General features: G+C 45.6%; 1 protein-coding gene across 1 annotated transcript in view; it reads right to left on the reverse strand.

The window, feature by feature from the left end:
- MYH9 (myosin heavy chain 9) overlaps positions 1 to 6,627 on the reverse strand; it is a 70,304-nt gene extending 63,677 nt beyond the window's left edge. The window contains exon 1 of the mRNA XM_063154426.1: positions 6,518 to 6,627. The gene's annotated coding sequence lies outside the window, so the exon portion shown is untranslated. The remainder of the gene's footprint in view (positions 1 to 6,517) is intronic.
- Positions 6,628 to 25,219: the final 18,592 nt, after the last annotated feature.

Genomic DNA, 25,219 nt, shown 5'->3' on the forward strand with positions numbered 1-25,219 from the left:
TGAAAGGGGTCCCTCGTGGCAGGGGAATGGAACAAAATGATCTTTAAGGTCCCCTCCAACCCAAACAATCCCGTGACTCTCTGATATTCTTCTCCTTATCTACACGAGCAAGAGCTGAACCACTACTGCAGCTGCACTTTTTCCTAACAGAATTAGCAATAATACAACATGGTGATATTTATCACTTTAGTGCTCAAAAATCTTGATGTAGACTGAAGAACTAGAATTTATTTATACAGTTCTGCCCATTATGAAAAAAATTAGGATTTGCCACATAACAGATTAGCTCCCACCATGTGCAAGAAGAAGATAAACTGATTTTGCACATGTATATGTCAGTGCTACATGGGCAATGCAGATAGCTTTTAGAAGTTACATTAATTTGCCTAATAAATTGGCAATCCTTCTTTTATGACTAATACATCTTTCTCATCACATTTGTGTGTTCTCATTTTACTTTTCCCATCATATACTGCATTAAACTTGGAAAGGGCCATTAAACCAATTCACAATAATTTACTGTGTAATGAAATGTCACAGACTTTAGTGTCTGCTATAAAGATTCATACTGCAACATAAACCAGTTCACTTAGCTTTTATTGCCTGGGTAAAGTCACAAATCTTAAGTCACAATTTAAAGAGTTTTTGTGCTTGTAGAGAAATCTTATTTGGTATTTATCCTCCTCTAAGAAAGAAGATTTACTTGGTCAGTATGCAGACACATACACTTGAAACATAGCCGTTTCAAGAATCCAATTATTTAACTATTTTAGGTAGTCAACTGTATATCTGCATCCATACTTCCATTTATTCAAACAATTCTGAGAAGTCTGAATACATTCCACTTGATGTCAGAAAGGGATAAAATCATTTCTACCTCTGAACAATGGGGAAAAAAGGCGACGTCTGAACCACAACTATGAAGAACAAAATATCTTTAAGTGGCATTCTGCTAAAAAAAATAAAATTCCACTAATACAAAAGAAATATTTCTTAGACTACCTCATATGCATTTACAAGTAAAAAGTAAAGTTGTTTTCTAGATAGTTACCACAATGAGGAATTTATGAATTAAATTGCTGTTTCTGGTTATCTTCATCTCAAATCCTCCCATTCTGACCTGTTCCACTCACTAACTGTTAAACACACAGCTACCCATCCTCACAACCACCCAAAAAACCAAAGCAAAGTGTCAATACCTTCCTCTACATTTAGAACTATGACTGATACAGCTAAAACAGAAGCCTGAGAGTATTTTTTTATCTACATTTAAAAAAAGGTGCAAAAATCAATTTACCATATAAACCAACTAGTTTCAAGTGCTTAGCCAGGAACTTACTAATCCAGTTCACTGGTCTGATTTCAGTTTTACATTCTGTATTTCTTGAGAAGTTCTTTCATCTAAACACCCTATATCTGTTCAAGTATGTCTAAATCCTAAGATAAGGTTTCTTTTTCTTAAATTGATAGCACATCAATTAAAATTACTTTGTTCATACATTCCAAAATAACTGATTTTATCAATTCTGGCACAGAAAGATTGGAATCTCTTGCAATAAATGGCAAGCAGACCTACATGTAACAGTCCCTGTCAAAAAGAACTTACCAACAATTGACCTACAAACTGATACTACAGTTCTGTTAAGTCAGTCACATTTCGAAAGAAACAGAAGCAACTAAATTTTTAATTGAAATTTGGCTGTAGGTTTCCTTTCTGGTTTTTTTTTTTTTCTTGGACATTTAAAACAATTCTGTTACTAAAACTAACTGGGTTGGTTGTTGACCATAACCAACTTTAACCAAAGTCAAATCTACTGCACCTCCAAGGTTGAGTAAAAGAGTCTAAATTCAAATGAACTGGTCAAATCTTGAGCTTAAAAGAAAAACACAGGTGAATGTACTCTCATCACTACAAACAATAAAAAGCAAAGTAAACTATTACAAGAGCATGCTTTAAGTCTAAGATTTTAAACAGGAAGCTGCCCAGCAGGAAAACAAAACCATCTGATTGCACACAAGTGACAAAATAGAGCTGTAAAATTTCGCTAAACCTTTTTTCTTACAAGTCTGAAGGCCCACTTTGCTTTCACGCAAACCAGAACTCCAGTTCTGTGCAGAGGGATATATCACAATGGATTTCCTGCCGAGACTCATTAAAATGGTAGCTCTTGATGAATGGAAGTATTTATCAGTTAAGAAGACTTCATGATACAGATTTTCAAGTTAAGTTTCCCTTAACATATTAATTATTAGCCTGAGATTACTGAAGTCACTTACCCATGTGGTTTTATTTACTGCTCTCAGTAAAGTCAGCATACATGCATTAGGAGAAATTTATATTTCTAGTCATGAAGACAAGCAGAATCCAAACCCTATGCACAAAACTCTAGAGGCATAAATTTCATAAATAGGTCATGGAGTCAAGACACAGCATACAGCATTACATTTCATTATACCTCTCTGTGACCAGCAGCAATACATTTGTAACACTTCTACAAGAAAAAATTTACAGCAGACAAAGTACGCCAGATCAATTTCCAGTTTCCCTTTTGCTATGGTTAAAAAGAACAGGACTTAGCAGTACTAGCTCCAGAAGCATCACACAATGAAATCAATCACAGCTCCATCACCAGAAAACTGCAGACACTAGTGTTTCTCCAGACTCTTCAGGATGCTCAGAATGGCAACAGATTGTGCAGAACAGTAACAGGCCAAAGGACCATTAATTGAAAATGGGGACTAACCCATTATGCTGAACACAACTGGGCTGGAGTGAGGTCAGAAGCTTTTAAACCACTACAGTGGCCTAGGACTACAAGACCAATCAGTGTTGAGATTAGTACTTCAAGTACTCCGAACAAGTTCTCACAGCCACTGAAGAAAAAAGCGAAGCGGATAAACCATAATTAAGATGAACTTGTAAATTGATGCATTTCATTTAGTTGGACAACACCCATTTGCATTAGCTTCCAGGGCAGAAGTTGCATTTGTGTTTTCGCTTCAGCTTACTCTATTAAAATCAGGTTGCTAGTTTCCATCTCTTTCTACGCTAGAAAACTCAATTAGAACCATGCTGTGGTTAAACTGAAAAGAAATTTAAGGTACAAGGTCACCGAGCCACCATTAAGTTAGAACAACTGCCAGCAAAAACAATGCTGCTGTAGGCAATCCTCTGCTATTATAGTTTTGTTCCAACCCACACTAGACTTAATGTCAGGCACACAATTTCTCTACTTAACATGCAAACAGCTCTGCCTCAATTATAAACTAAGAAAGCAGAGAGTAACGAGATATTTACACAAGAAATCAAAGAAAAAAATTTATGTTAGAGGGCACTGAGTGCATTATTAAGTCAAACAAACAAAAATACATTATATCATACACTGAGGATTAAGGTTTTGGACACCTTTTAGTAGACATGCACACTAATTGTGAGTGTCTAAAACGCACTCCAGTCATCAGTTAGTTTCAGCATGTTACCCAATAACCCAAAGCTACCACACCAAAAAGTAGATGTACTGTGGGGGATAACACAACCTTAACTTTGACTTCCCCTTTCAGTAAACCTTGCATTAACTAGATGAGTTCCTGTACCTCCCATGGGCCCACTTATAATCTCACCCTATTACGGTCACACTAATCCATAAGCGACATCAATCTGGGCAAGACACAGGCCTAGGGATGGGGTGGAAGAGGAAGACTGAGAAGAATCAGCTCAGAATTCACAAAACCTCTGACACATGTCCTGTCTCCTTTGTTCTGGACATTAACAGAGCCAAATCTGAAATTTGGATATAGACAGACTAATCTCCCAGTACAACTGAAGTGTATTTTCACAAAGCAAGCAGTAGCTGATATTCATGCACTCCCTCGTACCTGCATGTGAATAGCCTGACACACGACCAGCCTGTGAATTATTACAGTCAGTGCACTGTTTTTAAAGACCTTCCAAGATGATAACGGTTCATGTTTTCAAGATAGTTTACTGAAGTGGTAAATGCAAGTCTCGCATTTGTAGAAGATACATTTACAGTGCAAAGTAATGTTGCAAAGAGAGTTAAGCGCCTGTGGCATCCAACTGCAAGGCAGTTTTCAACTTGAAGATGACTGAGTATTAGAGCTACCACTGGCTACACAGCTTGAACACTCTCCAACATTTTTCATAATACCTAAATAATATGCTGGACAACAAAGATTATTTTAGCTTCCTAAGTGAGAGATTTTTCTGTTCTCTTTCCTATGATTCAAGGTTGGTTTTATTTTTATTATTATTACTTTTTCATTACAGTCATTTAAAAGATTACAGTATAGCTCTCACAAGCTATTTGTCTTCTTAAAACATTCTGAAACACATCAAAATCTATGCAGAGAAAATAATGAAAAAAGATCTTATTCTTTATCTCTTGAGATGAAATTATCATCTGGCAATATTTTTCTTACAAGATTAACCTGAAAGAAAAAAGAAACAAAGAAACAACCAAAAAACCAACCCACAACCATGGTAGAAACAGCCCAACAATCTATGCAAAAGCCTATAAAAGTTTCTCCACTCATTCTTTTGGGGCAGACAGAACCTGACTATTAAGTCTTCCTGTTTATACACAAACAGACACAGGCTATTCAGCAGTGCAAACGCTTCTCCAGAGGTCTTCCAAAGTCAGACCTTGGCTACACAAGTCAAGCATCCAAGGGATAACACCAGATTCCAAAAAGAACCATATCACTCACCAGCTTGGTGCCAGTTACACTCACCTGGACGTTTCAGGTCAGTAAAGAAGTTCAGATCCCCATCTTTACCCACTACTCCCAATTTTGCTTCTACTTTAGTACTATAGAAAATTTTGCCTGTCCACCTCCATGAAGACAGTGCACACAGTATGAATAAGTGCAATAATACATCATTTCAGCAGTTCCACCTGATATGGAGCATCACAGAACTGTTGAATGATTTCCTTGTAGTTATTTTCACAAGGTCAGATTAGCATGAAGTCTTGTGTTTATATAGTTTGGAAAATTGTGATTAACAACTTCAAAACCCTTCTGTGCCACTTATATTTATCAATTGCTTTCCCCTCATTACAACTTTCTAGTTAATAAAAATATCAGTTTATCTCATTGAAGCCTTGTGAGTCAATACCTATCTTGCTGCCATTTTTGCTGGAATGCCATCGATAAGTGAACTTAGTTACATCGTGACCTAGTGACTAATTTCAAAGGCATTTTACACAGGCAGTAACTGATTAGAGGGTTGTTACTTTGGAGTTAAAACTTTACCATACCTAGCCTTATGAATAGGAGATGTATACAAGAGTCAAGAATGTGTAATTTAATCTTCCAATCCACGGTTCAACAGTCTCCATATAAGTTACCTTGTATTTCCTTACAGCAGGCAAATTATAAATGGACCTTGGCCTGCAGACTACTACAGTATCTTTACAAGTTTGAAGCATATTTTTTTAATGCATTGTTTGAGAGATTACTCTGTTTTGGAGGACCTGCCCAGTTATAAAAAAGCTTAGGTTCTTAGTCCACTCTGATGGAGTGTGGCTCAGGACATCGTGACAGGATATGGCAGAAAAACCGACAGAAGAAGAAAGATCAAGAGCACAAACAGTGCTTCGAGAGGAAAAAAAAAACAAAAAAAGGAAAGGAATTGTAAAGAGGAAAACAAAGTGGAATTAAAGAGTCACTGCATGCAGAGTTTGCTGACCAATGCAGTTTACTTCTGAAAAATCCCCTTTTAGTACCAGAAGCATGTTATTCTTTTAAAACTCATTTCACCCTGTGTTTAGGCGAATTAGGAGCAATTCTCATTAAACTTCCTGGGCAGGCACCGCGCTCGGGGGCTATGAAACTCGTTACCTTCCACACCTACAAGTCAGCAAAGATACCACTCAAAGCCGGAGAACTTTTACTACTCGGTTGGAGGTGATGCCTTAAAGCACAAGCTATCTGCAAGAGCTCTCGGTGCAAGCTTCATCTTGCCCTGTCACTCCCTCCTCCCTCCCTCCCTCTCTCTCCTGGCCCAAACCGAACGAGGAAGTGGAGCCGGGCGGGCGGGCGGGCGGAAGCCAAGCCCATGGCGCTGTCTGCAGGAGGGCTGTCAGCCCGTGACTCAGGCTGCAGCCCTGACAGCTGCGGCCCCCGGCGGCCCCTGCCCGCTGCCGCCGCGGGCCGGGCAGCGGAGGGCAGCAGGGAGGGGAAGGAGCAGGCTGCGGCGGCACAGGGCGCCAGTCACCCACCCCACCTGCGGGAGGCCGGTTCGCGGGGCGCGCAGGGAGCAGAGCGGCAACTCCGCGGGCACGCACGGCCCCGGGGCACGGGGGAGACGCGGGGAGCACGCCAGCCCGGCAGGTCCCACGGGGACCGAGCGGACACGGAGCGGCGGGACAGCGGGAGCCTTCTCGCCCGGCCGGACAAAGAGGCGCCAAACCCGGCAAGGGAGGGAGGAAAGCGCGGCGCCAGGGGGGAAAACCAGAGCCCACCCGCGCCCACCGCCCCGCCCGACCGGCTTCACCTGAGCCCGGCTACGGTGGAGGGAAGGAAACGCCGCGGCGGCGGCTGCGCTCCTCACGGCAAGAGTGCGGCGTCCTCCGGCTGCGGCTCCTCCCGCGGCACCGCGACCGCCGCTCGCTCACCGGCTCTGCTGAGCCGCCCGCCCGCCCGGGCGGGGCTGCCCCGCCCCCTACACCGCCGCCCACCAATGGTGCCGCCGCTACCGAAGATTGACGGCCAACATAACCAATCAGAGTGGCCGAGGTGTGCGGAGGCTGAGGAAGCCGTTGAGCCGTTAGCAACGCCCGTGCGCCCCGCCCGGCCCCGCCCCGTCCCGCTCAGCCCAGCCCGGCACCGCGGCCGCTCGGGCGGGGAGCGGCGGCTGAAGGGCTTCGGGGGCTCCGAGGGCTCCACCGTGCCGGCTGCGGGGTCGGGTAGGACTCCCCCGCTCCGATCCGCTAGGGTCGAGCCCGGCTGAGCCGCCCCCACAACGCCCCACGCCGCGGCAGCCCCACAATGCCCCGCGCCGGTCTTTGGTGCTGCCGAGGGCAGCGGGTGCGGCCCCGGCCGGGAGCAGCAGTGGGGCCGGGGCCGGGAGCAGGAGAGGGGCTCCGCGGGGCCACGGGACGCGGCCCCGCCTCCCGGGACCCTGCCAGAGGTCCTCCGAGATGGGGGTAGGGGTTGGGGGGTGTCCCGGCCAAGAGGTTCCCAGTCAGCCTCGTTGTAGTGCAAAATACGTGCAACAGTCAAAATTTTGTTTCACAGAGTCATTTAGGTTGGAAAAGGTCTCTGAGATCATCGAGTCCAACCTATGACCGAACACCACCACGTTAACCACACCGTTCACTGAGACTGCTCCACATGCAGTCTTTCCTTAAGCACCTCCAGGAATGGTGATTCCTCCACCTCCCTGGGCAGCCCATTCCCATGTCTAATCACTTTCTGTGAAAAAATTCCTTCTAACGTCCAGCCTGGCTCAGCTTGAGGCCATGATCTCACCCGGTCAGTGGCTGCCTGCGAGAGGAGACTGACCCCCACTTGGCTACAGCCTCCTTTCAGGCTGTTGTAGAGATTGATAAGGTCTCCCCTGAGCCTCCTTTTTTTAGGCTCAACAACTGCAGGTTCCTCGGCTTCTCATAAGACTTTTCCACCCAGGAAGGTAAAGGATCTTGTTTCCTTTCACTGGCTTCTAAGGGACAAAGCTGAGGCAGGCAGAAGCATGAGTGTAAGCAGCCCCTGATTCTGCTGAGGTCTTTGAACAGCCAGTGCACCTGCTCACAGAGGTCTGAAATGTATTTTAGAAGGCAGGCCAAAACACTGATGTGTGAAAAGACAAAAGGGTGTAATTCTGCCTCCTTATATTAAGTGGAACCTCAGGATGAGCTACAGGAGGAAGCAATAGCCAGGATGTGAGACCAAAGTCCTTCTGAAAAGAGTACAGCATATCTTAATCCATATGCCAGATCCAGAAAAGCAGATAAGGTTTACTGCACCCTTTATGAGAATATAGAAATGCAAGGGTCCTTCCCTTTATGACTTCCTACTTTGTGCAAGGAGGGTACATTTGCAGATGTAGTGCCAGTGACAGAAAATGCAAGGCAAAATTTACTGGTGGCAGTATCAATGCTACAAGCAGAAGAGGCAAATGAAGTTAAAGAGGTTTGAATAAAGAGGGAAGTTAATGGAGAAGTATCTGTAGTAAGCGTTTCTTGTCTGAGTGAAACACTTAAAGCTTAGAAAGGTTCACTGCAGCAGTTTGGAAACAATCCTAGACATTTTTATCTCAAGACACAGAAGACAGTGGGAGAAATCACTGAAAGGTGATTGTACAGCTGAGTATCAGGGACACAGAAGTGTCACTGTTAGAGGCAGAGGTGAGAAATGTAAATACAGATGCAAAATACAAAAGAGAATTTAATTTGGTCATGAGAAAAAATACTGGGTAGGTCTCCACTAGTGCTTCAAGGTAGAAAATGAAAGGAAGCTGGAATTGTGACAGACAGCTACCTACATAACCAGATACCTTTGGATTTACTGTGAGGGTGATGAGGCACTGGTAGAGGTTGCCTGGAGTACTGAGTAACCTGGTCTAGTGGAAACTGTCCCTTCGTGTCTCAGGGGAAACTGCCTGATCTTCCAACCCAAGCCATTCCATGATTCTATGGTCAATCCAGTGGCTCATATTGAGCCATGAAAAAAGTGACCAACATATGGAACAGATATTTATTAGCTGAACAACATGGTTTTAACTTCTCCCACAAAAATTAAGCAGAATGAAAATAGTGGAGGTAACCAAATAAATCAAAGCTTCTTAAGAACATGAGAAGCTGCATCGTTAGCCATGTGGCTGAGAAAGGTAAGCAAAGGAAAGCAGTCAGTATCAAGTCTAAACAGAGCTTTTAAAGGAGGAAAAGTAGCAGATCTTAGCTAGGAAAACTAGTACAAAAGGCAACACGTACTGACAGCCATAGTTACTTTGGAAATAAAAGATAATGACTGGAAGCATGAAATGCAGACATAAAAAGGTTGTCACAAAGTCATTTTTGAAGAGTGTATATTATTGGTAGTTTAAATTCTTTTATTTTTCTCTGATTCTCACACTCACTAATGTTCTCTGCTCTTCCTAATCTGCTCAGATTTAAGGCTAAGGTCAGACTGGACTGCCTTCTTAAGGTTTGGCCCTTTTTTTTTTCTTTTCTTTTTCTTTTTTTTTTTTTTTAATATAAATCTAAGAACTTGGTCCCACTCCTGTTTAATTGATAATAAAACTTTCTTGATGGCTTCATCAGTAAAGCATCAAAACTGAGCTCAGAACAATGACTGGTACAGGTTTACACCATCCTCCTCCTTCACAAAAAGTGTATCCCACCTCTATAGAAAACTCTGTGTTTCCCTCATGGTCAGATTTGTAGATGTGCCATACTTAAGGCAAGTCAGATTTTAAATGTCAGTGTTCTGTAGCTTGATTACCTTGAAAACAAGTGCAATAGGTTTTTGTTGGCAGGAAGTTACCCAGGAAAGGGGACACACCTCAGAGAAAAACAAGAGTGACTAAAAGAGCTATCAGACTGATATTATACATCTGTTACTTTCTACAAATTCACAGGATGTCTAGGTGGATCTTTCTGATCAACTTCACTCATATTTTCCATCAGTGTTTGCAAGCCAGCATGATTTGGAAGAACAAACCTGTAATGGTCACTGAATTCTGGAAAACATATAAACAGCAAACAGATTTACCAGTTTGATGGGAATAAATTGATGGCACTGTAGTATTTCCAGAGGGAAACAAATCTATGAGGCAGTGAGCATCTAGAAATACTTTGCCAACTTTTACACACCAGACAAGGGCCACTTTGCTCAACTACAGTGTTTTCTCCTACACTGGTCTAATCCAAGACCAGTTTGGTCTTAAGTTTGTTGCAAACAAACTTTGCTTAAATTTGTTGGCAAACAGCAAGTGCTGGGAGAAGCCTGCACTTCATCAATCAGGAATAAATGTAGGGACATTTGATTTTTGTATCTGACAAGTAGATAAAAGTGGCAAAAATAATTTTGATGACTAATTTTCAATGCTTTGGGGGGCAGAAAAAAACCTCTTCCAAAACTAGTTTCTTACTAACAAGCTGGAGAGAGTGAAACAAGAGGAGTGACAGAGACAAAAAGGTGTTTACTCCATGGAAGGAGTCACATTGCTAAAGTCTAACCACAGTGGCTGTAGACAGAAACCACACATGTACAGATCTGGAGAATGTCACAATCTGGTGTTGCTAAGAAGCCTGAGCTCTGCTTTTACAAAACTTGAAACCTTAGTTGTTTCAGTGCAGATTCATATTTAGAATTTCTTTAAAGAGGCAGCTCTGAAGTGGCTTTAATAGATACACCCATACAAAGCAGCAGCTATAAATGCAGATGAGAACTTGAAGCGTTTTCAGGTGTTGTAGCAAGAGGAAGTGGCTCTTTGGAGGCAGGCCTGTAGAAGAAAGTCACTTATGTCTGTGGACTTTGTGCCTCTGAGCAACCTGAAATTTGTCTGCAATTTAAGCACCACGTATTAACACATAACTTCCTCTTCCCTTTATACCAATTCTTTATTGTTCTCCTCCCAAACCAAATGCCACATCCAAACTGTGAGAGTGTGAAAGAAAGGTGGAAAGCCATCTTAAGAGATGTGGAAGGAGTGAAAGCAAGTGATGTTTCACCTGAGGGCTGGGAGGGGTATGTGTGTCAGAGAACAAGTCAGTGAAATGTGTCCCGGCTAACCTGTCTCAGAAGCAGCCAGGAGCAGATGTTAGGAGGAGAGCAGTCCTTTTCTTACGGAATGGTGTTACTCTTAGCAGAACTACTCAGCTTCTGGCATGGCTGTAAAAAAGGTAAGGCTTAATTGGCTCACTTTCAAGGTGCAATTGGCTCACGTCAAGGTGCAATTCCATCGGCAAAACTGGTTTAAGGTGTTGTCTATTCTCCCACTAGACTTTTGGTTTTAGTGCTGTGACATAGCTTACCACTGCTCCAGCAGTGATGGTGAAGATGTTTAAAAAGTCATATTGTATACTGGATCACTGAAGAACAGCTAAAAAAAGAAGGTCAAGAAAAGAAGATCAGTTCACTGATCTAGTTTATAGGCCCTCAGAGAGATGCATCAGCACAGCTGAGGCTCTGTGATGGGAGATTTTTTAAATTGACTTTGCTGATGGAGAAAATTTAAGCAGGAAATATATGTGCACCCCGAGACAGGGGAGGAAGGGAGGAGCTGTACCTGGCATACTCTAGTATTTAAAACACTTATTCTATTTTTCACCTCTCCCCAACCCACCACCCACACACTTCCATGTGAACAACCTGCTGAACTCCTGCTCTCTCATTGTAGTTCTTGCTTCAACTTTAGTAAAAAAGGAACATGTTTTTACTTTCTCAGTATATTAACGACAATATCTGCTGCTGAAAAACAAACCATTTACATACATGTGGTCACTTGGGAAACCGTTCAGAGGCACACTTCTCTAACACTGTACTGCAATAAGTGTATTTATCACATGCCGAAGTCCCTTCTTTCAATAAAATGCAGATGACACCATCCTGTAGAAAGGACCCTATTGGAGAAGCAGATGATCAAACAGCTGTGCTCTGAAGTCATGAAATATCCTCAGAAACACACCTAGATGAAAACTGTCTGAGGCAAAGGAAAAGTCTTCTTGGTGCTTGTGAGTTCCTCCAGTCCCTGAGATGAGATTACAGCTCCATTTGGCATGGTTACAGACACCACATTCCTGATCTGACATAGTAAGAATAATGGCCCAGAGCTCTTTATATCCAAGAGATACCTCTGCCATTTAAATGGAACCATAGTGCTAAGCAACAGACATTTTTTAAGTTCATTATATCCTCTTCCAAACTGTGTTTTGTCTAGCCCTGTTCTCTTGCTGCTCACTGCATTCTAGTCAGATTTAAACACTAGTGGAGGTAACCAAATATATCAAACATCCAACACTAGTATGCAAAAGGACCAAAACGAATACAAGCTATCCAGCAAAAGAATCTTTGTCCTAAAACTCAGTTTTGGAACTCAGGAATCTGAGTTTCCTGCCTTGGGCCTACCCAGACTTGTCCTAAATGCCAGCAGAAAACATCCTGTTACCTGCCTCAAAAAAAGCACAGCAAATGTTGGATTTTTTTTTTTGGTTGGTTGGTTTTGTTTGGTGGGGTATTTTTTCTGAAGAAAACAATAATTTTCACAGCATCTGTTACACCTTAGCTCCTTCAGTGATATTTCAGCAAGTACAAAATTTTAGGCTTGTCTGCCCTGGCCTCACAGTTCCCCAGTTCAACAATTGCAAAAGAGCCTTTATTAACATCTCAAATACCTCCTTTTCCTTCTCTCTTTCTCAAAGGGGTAAGAAATGCTTCAGATTCCTGAGTTCAGAAGGGCTTGGGGGCATTCCTCTTAGCAGAGGATAAGTTGAAAAGAGAACAGCATCCTGCCCTGCTGTCACACTGCACCTGTCATGCTTATGACATGCCCGCTTGGGTGAGGTATTGATAAGGAAAATACACTTTAAAAAGACTGACAAATCCATCTAAACACTGTTTAATTCACTCTGATAAGGTAGGGCTGTGGAGAGCTTTCTGTCACCTTTGCTTCTCTTTTCCTTCTGTAGGTCTCAGGCTGGGCCAGAACACATAAGAGTGACAGCATTTAACTACGTCACAAAATTTATTCATTGTTTTAATTGCTTTTCAGCATCAGCCACCTTTAATGGACCTCTAAACAAAAGGCATCTAGCTGAATGTTCACTTCCCTCTTCCAGGGGGAATTTAGTCACCCTTTTTTTTAACATCCTCCTTACAAAAAACCAAGAAAGCACCCCTACTTTCAGCTTGCTGCCTTTCCTGAGGTTACTGTGCGAGATTCTTCTCCACTAATGGTGCCTCTCAGTTTATCCCATGTCCGCTGTTTGTTTTTGGGCTCAGCCTGCTACAGTAATCAAGGCCAAATATTTGCTCAAATGAAGTAGCCCTGTGGTTCTCATTCCAGGAAGCTGGCTGAGGACAAAGTGAAACTAGCTTGAAATTCTCTAGTATGCCCAAGAGATGTTAAGAGCAAGGGATTTTTCCAGTGCTGTAGAAAGTCATCCAAATTCCCACTGTAGCTCTGTTGTGGGAACTGCAGGGGAACTAACTCGTTTATAGCCTACCCCAATTAAAGACACCGCTTTTATCTGCCAGAAACCAAAGTTGGTCCAGTCAAAACCAAGCTTGGGGATCATTCTGTCAGGCTACAACCAGAAAGAAGACCCAATGTGAAGTTACCCGAACGTTCATTCTCCCTCTTCTGCAAGGCTGAAATCCACATTTTTCTGATAAGAGGAGGCTACATCCTTTGTACTTGCAAGTCAGTGGCAGGTCTTATAAACACACCCACAGATTCTCAGCATAACATATTGCAAGCTCTGTGCATCTGGAGCCAGTGCATGCTTTGCTCAACAACCCCCCTTTCATTTCTGCCAAGATTCCCTCCCACATTTAGGACTTTTTTCCTGCTCCCTTGAGAGCCTCTTCAATTCTCCCAGCTCCTCCCGCTTTCTTCTGTAAGCACAGACTGTTCTGTATGGCTTTGCTGGTCTGCTCTGCCTTTGGGAGCATATGGACCAGTGCAGGAAGCTGGGCACAAAGATCTGTGCACTACCCTTATTCTGAACTCCGGGTTTGGGTCAGGGGGATGCACCAGAAGAGTTCACTGTCAGTGAACTGACAGTGCTGACACAGAAAATTCACCACGACTTCCTGAGGCATTAGCTTTGTAGGATGTGAGAAATTGCCAACACAGATACATGAGGTGCCATCACTGTGGGAAGCCTCCTTTCAGATGAGATGAAGATGAGCTCCATTTAACACAGTCACCCTTCTCTCCCATTTATCAGATCATCATTTCCTGGGATTACTCTGGAACAAAGAAAACAACTCACTAGACATCCTGTGTGCTTTTATAACACACGGATTCTGGTCAAAAATCAATAACTCACTGAGGAGTAGCAGGCTTCTGAGCTGCCCAGCCTAGCACCCGCTCTGCAATTTCTGAGCTACCAAGAGACAGGAAAGGGTTAGAGGAATCAAACCCACAGGACAGAGGTGCCCAGGGACTTCTGGCGTTCCTTCAGGTGAGGTAGCAACTTGTGTTAGGCCAAGATGTAAGGAGTCTTGCAAACACTGCTGCCTTCTTGTACTGCACTGGTCCCAGGGAAGAAAAACAAAGCAAAGCAAAACAAAACAAAACAACAACCAAAGAAAGGATGTTAAAAAGTTTTCTGTGAAAGTGAATATTATGAATATTATTTGGACTTTGAGTTATAAACCCAAGCATGACACAGACCTAAAACACAAAATAAGGTAGCACTGCTCTATCTAATGGGGCAATTCATTCAACCTGTGGTAAATCCTGTCCTCTCCCTCCTTAACTTTTCTGTTTGTACATAAAGTTAAATCATCCTTAAGCCTCTTACTACTGAACTACTCTCCTGATTACAGCTGCATCTAACACTGGGCTTGAAACACACACACCTATACCTAAGTTTGCAGCTAATTGTGAGACACTGCAGAGGCCTGTAATTCTTTGCCTCTTTATAGAGGAATGCACATGTATAAAAGCCTTTTGAATTTTCATAAGCTGCCCCTTAGATGTGGGATAGCAAAATAAAAAAAGATGAAAACAAGATGCTCACCCAATGATTCAGCTTTCCTGCAAAGTTTCTTCAACCAGCCATCATAACCCTGAAAATTATCACCCCAGCCCATTTTTCCTGTGGGCTAAAAACACATCAGCAATGAGGATCATAATTTAAGGGTTTTTTGTTGCTACTAGGAACTAATAAGAAAGAGCTTTGCATTACATGGAAAAAGAATCACATGCAGAAAAAGAAAGCGAGTATGTGTATATTTGGTATTGTTGGGTTTTGGTTTTTGAGGATTTCATTTAGACTTTTTTTTTTTTTTTTTTTTTTTTTAGTTTAAGGAATTCTAAATCAGGTTTAGCTTTGCTAGGGGACATACCAGCTGTCTCCAAGCTCTTTTTATGATGATCTCTCTTGTACTTTAATTGAAAAAGCAGGGTGTGGAAGTTTCAACAAAGGCTCCCCTTTGTAGTGTGTTAATTAGGCACAGGAGTTAACAAAACCCCTCAGTTATAAACAGTTACCTTTCCTCAGGCTTACTTTCATTTTCCTGCTATTGCATTCTTACTAATTTTCTATTAGGTTTCCAGAGTGGACAAGACTAATTTCTAAAATTAGTTTTCTAATTAGCAAGGAAAAAAAATCCAAACCAAACCCAAGCAGGAAAATAAGTAAAGGAGGAGGAAAAATACCACTGTAATTAGAAGCACTTAAAGATGCATATTTTTTGTGCTTCTTCAGGATACAAGAGACCAAGGTCTTTTAAGTTCAGTGTAAAGTCCCCTCTAAAACTGAAAATGGAAGTGATTCCGGGTGTAAATGCCTGGGCATGAGAAAGACTGTGATCGGAATTTGTGTGCCCTAAAATGATTGCTACCCTCACCCCTCCAGGAGGAGGAAAGAGAGGAAAGTGAGAATGGCTGCAGTTTCTCCAGACATCTCCTTGCGTGCCGGGGTCCCGGCTGGCTGCTCAGCATGTGCTCCAAGTCGGGACACACAACAGCTGGGAAGGGAGCGGCCCCTGCCCTCCTCCCTGTTGGCGGTGACCTCACCCATTGGCACCGCTGTGCCCAGGGCACGCCAGCCACCCAGGCACTGGAGCCCTCCTCCTCCTCCTCCTCCTCCTCCTCCTCCTCCTCCTCCTCCTCCTCCTCCTCTTCTCTCTGCCTCCTGCCGAGGGAAGGAGCAAGCCCCAGGGGCTCGGGGCCGTGCTGCCACGAAGAGGCAGTCCCGATGATGGAAAACTGCACTATAAGAATGACTGCCATCTTAACACCAGACTTTTTTCACCCGGTGTTAGCATGAAACCTTTCACGCTGCTGCTCTCTAATCTTGTTTTCTGATTAATTTCTGGAGAAAGGTCGAGCAAGGCATGTGAATCCATGGTATTGGAAGAAACATGTCATGATTCAGTCTCCGGTCAGTGCCACACTTCTCTTGTTGCCTCTGATAGTGCTGTTTGCCCAACACCTTTACAACATGGAAGGCACCACATATTCAAAGTTGTCTTTGTGTCCAAGGAGCTGCCCAGAAAGCAGGGGAGTAACATTTCTGTGGAACTGGGGAAATAGTAGCTCTGCCTACATTCCCAAAGGAGGCTGCGTATCCCATCCTGCCAGCAGACCTGGAAAAGACTGTCAGGGGGGTACTCATAATTCTTGGTGGCAGCTTCCCAAGCACAGCAGTTCTTATTAGGAACTTGCCTCTCTTCCCTGGAAGAGACTGCAGATAACCTAGGGAAGATAGGCATTCCGACCTTTATTGCTGCACATCAAACCACTCTTCCCTTCTCCCTGTATTGCAGCAGGGACTGATTCTGAATTCAAGATCAGCTCTTGCTGCTTTCCCCAAAGAGCTTTAAAGCTCAGACAGACCAGGAAAGCTCAGTGTGAGAGCACGATGAGAAGTGAAGGAAGGCTGGGTGTGGCCTCCGTGCCTGCAGCAGGTCTCGGGCAGGCAGTGTGTACAGGTCCTACCCTGAGTGACCAGGCAGGAGGGAGCTGAGGACCCCATGGCAGCACAGAGCTCCTGCACGTACATGGAAAATGTTTAAATGCTCTACTTGGGGCCCACAGGAAACTTTTGAGAAGCGTGTGCTGGGTCTAAGACAGGAACCAAGAGAGTCAGTGTTTAAAATATGCACTGACAATGAATTGCTTCATTACTTAGAGAAAAATTGAGAAGGGGGGAAGGGATAAAACTCAACCACATCAGGAAACAGGCAAATAATTGTCTGACACCAGGTCTCCTGATTGGTAGTCTAAGACTTTACTGCTGCTCAGCCCACAGTGTCTTACTCATCATGATCTCCTTCCAGGAGATATCAAGGTCTTCTCTGCATTTAGGTATGAATCCCACACTCTGGAAAAGAAACAAACAGAAACATAGGGCAGCTTGCCATTTTTGCTAAGTGTCTTATTTTGCCCTGATTTACTGTTTTGTGTTCTCCTCCAACACCATACCCTGTTCATACACCCAAGACTGAAGAAGGAAAGTGACACCCTTCAAACCAAGGAAACTTTTGGCCCATGAGCTGCTGGAGAAAGACAGATGGGTGGACCACAGTCCCTCGTCTGCAGCACTTTGTAAAACAATTGAACAGTCCCAGGCCCAGGAGGAGACTTTCTACAAAAGCCAAGGCAAGGAGTCGTGCAGGGCAGAGCACCTGGAGAAAGTGGATGACATGACCTGGACTTGCACATCCACATGAGAGACATGGGAAACACCGCCTTTCTGGAGCTGGAGTGGGGAGGGGAGCTCTGGAAGCTGCAGGCAGGAAGAGCCTGACTTGGGAAGAGCGAAGCAGGTAACAATCACACAACTATTTATGGCTTTTTTTCCTTGTGACAATCGCAGCCTTATAAGGGCAAGAGCGCTCCAGTCGGGGCAGAGCTGCGGAGGTGGAGCCTCCAGGGGCACTCCTGATGTTTGCTCCCAGGCTATCTGCCTGCCCAAGCCGCTGACCTCGTTCCCGGGAAAAACCCTGGGAACCCTTGCTGAATCCAGCTGTTCAAATCTCAAACTACAAAACGCCTCGGCTGCCCTCCCCTTCTCCCCATACCTCCTACTAGCTGGAGCTGTGGAGAAGCAGAGACGTCTACTTTTGTAATATCGTGGGTATTCGGGAGGTTGGAGAGTGCCCCCACAGCCGACGTGGGAAACATATTCTCATCTGGTTGTGACAGTACTGAGAACCGGAAGAAAAAAGAGAAAAAAGAAAGAAAAAAGAAAAAACAAACAACCCTCCCCATGGCCCCCCCAGCATTGCTTGTTGGACACAAGGGAGTGTGTGAAAGGCTGCAGCTGGAAAATCTGGTGCACAAACTCATTTGCAGATCCTTTTGCCCATGGATGTGCTTCAAGAGCCCCCCAGAAACTTTGGCTGAGCTTCCAGTATGTGTGTTGGGTTCTTACACATTTCAACCCTGTCCAATCCACCCAGCTGAACTATGCTGGAAACGGTTTGCAAATAAAACTGAACATAAACATGCTGAAAATGTCACTGTCATCAGATAAGGTTGCTATGCACATGAAATTCCTGACACAAGTTCATTAAACCAAGGACATGAAAAGTTAAGCCAAATGCCTATGTTGCCTGGGATGGGAGGAGGGTATGGTGAGTGTGGATTCAGGCTGTAACTTTATTTTTTAGCCTTCTACCAGTGCATAGCCATCACTGTGGTGTGACTCAATTTCTCCCAACAGGAGGGGGAAAAGAAAATAAAATAGAATGTTAGAGCACCCACCTCCCTCTGTGAATACTGGTGTGATTTGGGAAGGAGCAGGAGGCAAGGGTTAGCCATGCCACTGGGAGCTGTGGAAGGCTGGTTTTCCAGAGGGCAGAGCACACACTGACAAAGCCAGGCCTCAGCAGCCTTCACCAAAACCTGTCATATTTAGCACTGCAGGAGGTAGTTAATCTCTGTATTATGAAACAGGCACTAAGAGCTTCCTCTATGGTACACTTCTCGTAACTGGGGCTGTATTTGACTTGCAGAAATGCCTGGGCTAGATGCTCCTACATGGACTTACCAGTTCTCAGTCACCCCAATTTGCAGAAGTGCCAGATGTAATGACCTTCCCTACTGAGCTGTTATAGATCTCACACCACATATTTTAAGAGAGGGGCAGGAGCTGTGGGAGTGGTCTACAGATGGGAGATTTCAGATGATGCCCTCTCCTAAGCCTATCACTCAGTCACTCTTTATCTGCCTTCTCTTCTCAAGAAAGATGAGCTGTGCACACTTTGCCCTGGGATGAGCAACATGGGTTACATTAACCTGCAAAGGTGGAACATCATGTTCTCCTCACCCTCTCAAGGTTCAGGGTTGGGATTTGATGACTGTGTAAAGCCAACCCAAGTCTGAGCAGTCTCTGAAAGAGGGTTATTCCCCTCCCTCCTCTGATCTTAACACTCCCACTGCCAGTCTCGGATGACAGCCAGCTGATTCAGCTGGAAATAACCCCGAATCAAAAGAAAGACAGACGTTTCAAGTTTGATAATTTTCTTGGTACATTTGACTACGTGCCTGCTACAGAGGTGCTGAAAATGCACAGTCATGAGCAGCCAGACCCACAAACTGCTCTGAAACTATGAGGGAATTGAAGCTCAGTAGAGGCCAGAAAGCCTCCTTTTCAGGGATCTTTTGAATTAATTGAATTCAGCTGTGTGGCTGGTCAGAGGTGTTCTTATGGCATCCCACAGGCAAGTGGTTGCAATCAGTATCTGAATTAAAGAATGCCTACTATCAAATATGTCCCATTACCAAAATCACAACATGATTTAGCATAAGAGGTAATTTTGGAGATCTTCAGGTCAACCATCTGCTTGGAGGAGGACCAGCCTTAAAGTTAGATCAGGGTGCTTAGGGCCATATGCAACTGGGATTTGAAAAACTCAGAGGATGGCAAATCCACCATCTTTTCCCTCTTGTCATTCCACTGAGCACATTTGGCAATGTGGCTTTACCTTCCACATAACCCCCACTTGGATAGTAGAAGTCAGTGGTTAGACAGTCCCCCTTGTGAGCTTTCTTGTCCCTTTGCAAACCAGCCCAGCTCCCTCAGACTCTGCCCGTGTGTCAGATGGTCCAGCTCCCTTGGGCAGCTTCATAATTCTGCCCTGGAGCTGCTCCAGTTTGTCAGTGTCCCTCTTGCAAATGTGCAGGACCATCCTGAAGCAGCCTGAGGAGGGAGGGCAGGTAGAAGCTCGAGTCTGCCTGCTTGTAGAAGCTCGAGTCTTTGAGTGTGAGTGTTGGGGTGTGCCTGCACAGCACCAGCATTTGTCCATGTGTGTACACAGCATCACAGGGCAGCTGTGCATTTGCCTCTTGGTAAATATTGACTCAGGAGTTTAGGTCATAAAAATGGGTGCAAATTCGCTCAAGGCCCTGGAGCTGTGGTGGTTTTTGTAAGCAGAGCTTTCCTGCAGGTGTGCTGTGTGAATGCCGTCCACACTGAGTCCCAGGGATGTCTGTGCATGGTCCTCCTGCAGCAGCTCTGCACCTTAGCAGGCACAGATCCTCCTTCCCATTATTGTTGGAGAAGATGTTTACAGTCAGGTTTAAATCTGGTCAGGTAGCTTCTTGATTACTCATTTCTCAGCTATTACTCTGCTTCAGTAACCCTGAAGCTCAGGGAGACAGGGTGTACCAGTCAGTAGCCACGTCTGGAAGACAACAGAAATCATTTTCTGCTCTGGTGATGTTGCCAGAGGGCAACACACCACTGCTGTGATGTCATGACCATGAGGCACAGCCTTCAAAGCATTAAAAAAACCACCCATTACTGGTGGGCCAACAGGTGTTTTTGAAGGAGACAAGTGAAAAAGGGACACCTCAAAACTTTTATCTGCTTGCTGTCTTGGGGTATGGTAGGCAAAATGTTGTGTAACTGTGAATCAGCAGTGCCTTTTGAAATACTGGGATTGTGGCTAAATGAGCAATCCCTCTGGTGTCTTCATAAGTCTTGGTACTGTGGTGTTGGTGGACAGGGCAGGGTAGAGCCAAGGCTGGGCCAGTGACTGCCCCAAGCTACAGAGGCAGCAGCAGCAGCAGAAGAAAGCCCTGAGGTGCTGGTTTTTAGCTGGCCACATCGACTCCTCATTTTACTGCAAGAACTACATCAAGTCTCTGTCATAAGGAGCTTTGGTGCTGCAGCTCTGGGTGCTTGGATGCCTGACACAGAAGGAAAAGAATGTTGGGTAAAGAACTCCTTGGTGTTAATCTCCAGGCCGGAGCTGTAGTCTTACACAGAAGAGGAAAGGAAGCAATGTAGTTTGCTATGGGGAATGGAGATGTAAATCTAGGCTAACAGAGGGTGAGGTGCTCAAAGGTCTGACCCAGATCAGAGCCAGGCAAAGTTTGTTCCCCAGCTATAGAAAATTATTACAGAAATGCAATAAAACAAGGTTTTACTATAAGTCAAGGGCAATAATCACCAGCTGTTTATGTCACCCAGCTCCCTTTATTCTGAAATAATTTAAGGACTGCTAAGGTGGCATGAGGAAAAGATATTCAGGTCAGATTTGAAAGGCAGAATTTGTTTCAGGGATCAACATCTCCTTTTGAGACCCTTTTGTAAATACCAAAAAGCAAGGCAGAGAGGTGAAATACAAACTCAGCTGATCTTCCCTATCAGCTCCACATCTGGATCTGCAGGATCCAGCTGGGATGCCCTGGGATGTATTGGGACAAGAAGCTGTGTCTGCACCACAGCACCACATGTTAGAAGGCCCAAAATACGTGCACAGCCACCATGAGCCATGGACCTTGTGCTCTGCCCAGGCCAGGGTGGCCAGTCCTGCCCAGCTTGGCAGCCTGGAGAACCTCACCAAGGCTTATCTGGTTCTGTGCCCTCCTCCCTCCCCAGACATACCCCTAAGGCCAGGTTTTCCTGCTTCACCCCAAAGGCTTATTTTTCTTATTTTAAAACAAACAGAGTTGTGTCTGTTTTGATTTCTAGAAGAAGGTTAGAGGGAGGTCAGAGCTGACATCTGGCCTGGAGATAACATTCCCGTCTAATTAGCAAGCCCTGGATAATGAGGGCCTTCCTGTCCCATCCCCCTGCCCTGATGTGCGAAAGGACAGCCAGCTCAGGCTGGTGCAGAAATAGGGCAAGAGAACACCCTGTAGGGCAGCATTTCATCTTCTGGTGTCCCCAGCCCAAGCTCCTGGGCTGCTGATAGGTGCCCGTGAGTGATGGCTTGAGGCCGCTCCTCCTCCATCTTTATGAGGACACCATCATTTATGAGGTGCTCAGCCTCTGCAGATTCTTTCCAAGGCAAAGGCCATGGCTTTCCAAAGTGCCAACGGTGCTGCCGTTCACCTCTCTGCAAAGTAGGGTTTATGGATTTAGACACCCTGGGTACTGCCTGTGCTGCTGTGCGTGTGGCAGGAGAAGGCACCGGGAAACAGATGAGATGAGATGAGATGAGATGAGATGAGGACAGTGAGGTTCCAGAAGCATGGCTGGGCTATCTGCTGCTCTCCCCTCAGCGCAGGGAGCTGTACATTGGCAGCTCCATCCCTGCTCTCAGGAACTGGGTCATTTATCAGGGCAGTGCAGCCCGCTGGGCTGACACGATGCAGCTGTTTGTGCAAAGAGGAAGCGGCCACAGCCAGAGCCAGCTTTGGCTGGGATGCTGGGCTGGGGGGGAAAAGGGGCAGGAGTGCTGGGGAGGCCCAGTTTGTGAGGCTCCTGCAATCTGCAGACACAGCCCCCTGCAGCAGGACCGGGAGATGCTGGAATAAGGCCTGACTCAGCTGACAGAAGCTCCTCGGCTGAATCACCCGAACGCCGTGCCTTCCCTGCAGCTCCCCCGCTGCGGGCTGCCGGCGCTCTTGCAAAACCCTGGGACATTACAGGCATGGGCAAACGTGGCAGGGCTGAACTGCAGCCAGGAGCTCTCCAGGTGAGAATACACAGTGGGCACACCTGGTCCTTGGAAAACCCCAGCTGACACCCCTTTAGCAGAGCCGGTGACACACCAGCCTCCTTGCCTCGTCAGCTCCGTGGCAGAGGGATTTGCTGCCAGCAGCCTCAGATTCCGCCCTCAACGGAAATGCCACAGCCTGTTGATTCCTTGGAGGGGATGTGACCATCATTCCTGGCCTCAGTATAAAACCCCAGGGAGGGAAGGAAAAAGGAGGCAGGGAAACAGGGTTTGGGATGTAACAGTGGCAGAACTTAGGCATCATGACCCCAGCTGCAAGCTGGAGAAACGAGGCTGGGAACAGTGCCCTTGGGTCAGTCATGTGCTGCTGGCCACCACAGGCTGGACACAGTGTCACAGGGAGGCACAGCATTGTGGGGGAGCAGCAGAACAGGGAGATGACAGCAGCCTAAGGAGTTTGCTTGCAGACATGGCCACATGGTGCCAGTTTCTGTGCTGGAGGCTCCAATGAGACCAGCAGTGACGGGTCCTTCACGTTCCTGCATCCTTTCATCTCAAGGATGCTGCCAGCTTCTGCCTTCGTGTGCGATGCCAGACAGATTAAGAAAACCCCAGATGTGCTTCCTCCTGAGAGTTGCCAAAAAACTGAGAACAGAACTTGATCCCAGGGTCAGGGAAAGGGGAACAAGAACTAAACAGGGTTCAGACAGGTACAAGGGGGTTGGAGAGCTGGGCAACCGCACAGTTTAGCATGAGAAATGCAGTAGTAGGTGTGATAGCAACAACTTTTAGTCTTTCCTGAGCTCTGTGAAAAGTTTCCATGCTCTTGCCAGGATTTTAGGATGAAGCCCATGGGACCTGCCTGGCTGGGAAGGGGAAGCTGGATCTCCTCAGGTAGCGAGCTGGAATAGCTTAGGCTGAAGGATCAGCCCCTTGAGAACAGACCTGGCAAGCAAGAAGGAAGAATGTGGGTTTTTTTTCTTGTAGCTTCCTGCCAAAAACTGGCATAGCCATAAACACAAGTGCTGAACAATAAGGTCTCCTGTCCCAGCAGCTGCTAAAGCTGTCACCTGGGAAGCTTCCTGCAATCAGCCAGTGGTAGGACAAAAAGGAGCTCCCACATGCTTTCCTGCAATTTGTCATATGTCTGATCTCTGTTCTGTTCAGTGCCTGTCATCCTCCCTTCCCCCAGAGCCATCTCACGCTCCAACAGGAGGATGTGATTATGAAGACCAACCTCTGGCTCATTGTTCAGCCTTGCTTCTCCAAACAGCAAGAAGTGCTTCTCTTTATGGCTTCTGAGTCACCCTATAGCCTCTCCTCAGAAAGTATTTCCCTTGGGCTGGTTCTGCAGGCACTGGGTGGATTTCCCTGGTGCCTCAGAGATCCACAGCCCTCTGCAGATCCTCTCTGCCTGCCATGTGTTGAAGCTCCAGGGCTTACGGTGACCGGAGTTGGCAGGAGACTGCCACTGGCTTCCTTTTCTGACCACTGCACCTTTCCAAGGCGTTAATCTCTGGGTCTGAACAGTGCCATGCTGGATCTCTCCTCACGGGTAAGTATTTTTAGAAAGTTTGAGCTCAGACTATGCAGTCACTTCTGAGCTATGCCAGGACAAAAAGAAAACAACCACTTCTGCCTGAACAATACCAGCACAGAACAAAAAGCTACTGTAAATGAGGTTTTTCGGCATCACTCAAAACTAGCCAAGCTTTGAAAGATGAAACTTGCAGTCAAAAAAAAAAGAAAGAAAAAGGTTCCTAATGAACAAGTGAACAGAAAGGGCTTTGACAGTTTACTTAAAAAGCTGGATTAAAGCAAAACCATGTTATATAAATACCAGCGGGCATGCTGGAGCTTGCATCACTCCTTCTCCATCCCGTCTGCTGTGACAGCCAGAGTCAGGGCTGGGTTTGTTACCTGCTGCTGCCTGTGCCATGGCCCTGTGGGTAAAGCCACCTGCAGGGAAAGGAGCCCGCGGCTACGGGCGCTGCCTGCGGGGAAGCGTTATTGCCTCACCATGGAGCAAGACAGCAGCCCCGGGGCACAGCTCCTCTCCTTCCCAAGGCCATGGAGCTCCATGTGCAGAGCCTGCCGGGACAAACACCCTCTCACTGACAGCTGTGTGGGGCTGCCATGGAGGAGCTGCAGCCACGCGGGTGACCAGAGGTCACCATCTCTGGAAAACACCGAAATCTCTGAGGCATGTTGTACCCCCTGGATGACTTGAAGTCAGTGTTTCTGAGGACTCTCACTGCAAAAATTTCCTGTTTTTCAGGAAGTTGCTCAACCACTTGTCCACTCGTAAGAGAGATTGAGCCAGAGTGCCTTTAGCAGCAGAGTGAAAGAAGCATGGAGGGGCTCAGAAAGGTACAGGGAGCTCAGCCTTGCCTTGGGTGGGAGCAGGCTGGCCCCTGTCCTTTTCTGTCAACAGCTGCAGCTGCTGGGCACATCTGTGAGTCACAAAAACTCCTGGCACTCTTCACAACAGACAACCAGAGTATGGGAGTAGATAAACATGTATGTATATACACATACACCTGTAGGGACCTACCTTATTTCATGCAGGCCATGGGGAGAACCCATCCATTTTAGTGCATTTTTATTGTGACTTTTGGATCATGAGAGCCTAGGAAGTCAATGTGAGGTGGGAAGTTGGGTG

Source organism: Melospiza melodia, chromosome 4 (genome assembly GCF_035770615.1).
Source record: "Melospiza melodia melodia isolate bMelMel2 chromosome 4, bMelMel2.pri, whole genome shotgun sequence".
Lineage (NCBI taxonomy): Eukaryota > Metazoa > Chordata > Aves > Passeriformes > Passerellidae > Melospiza > Melospiza melodia.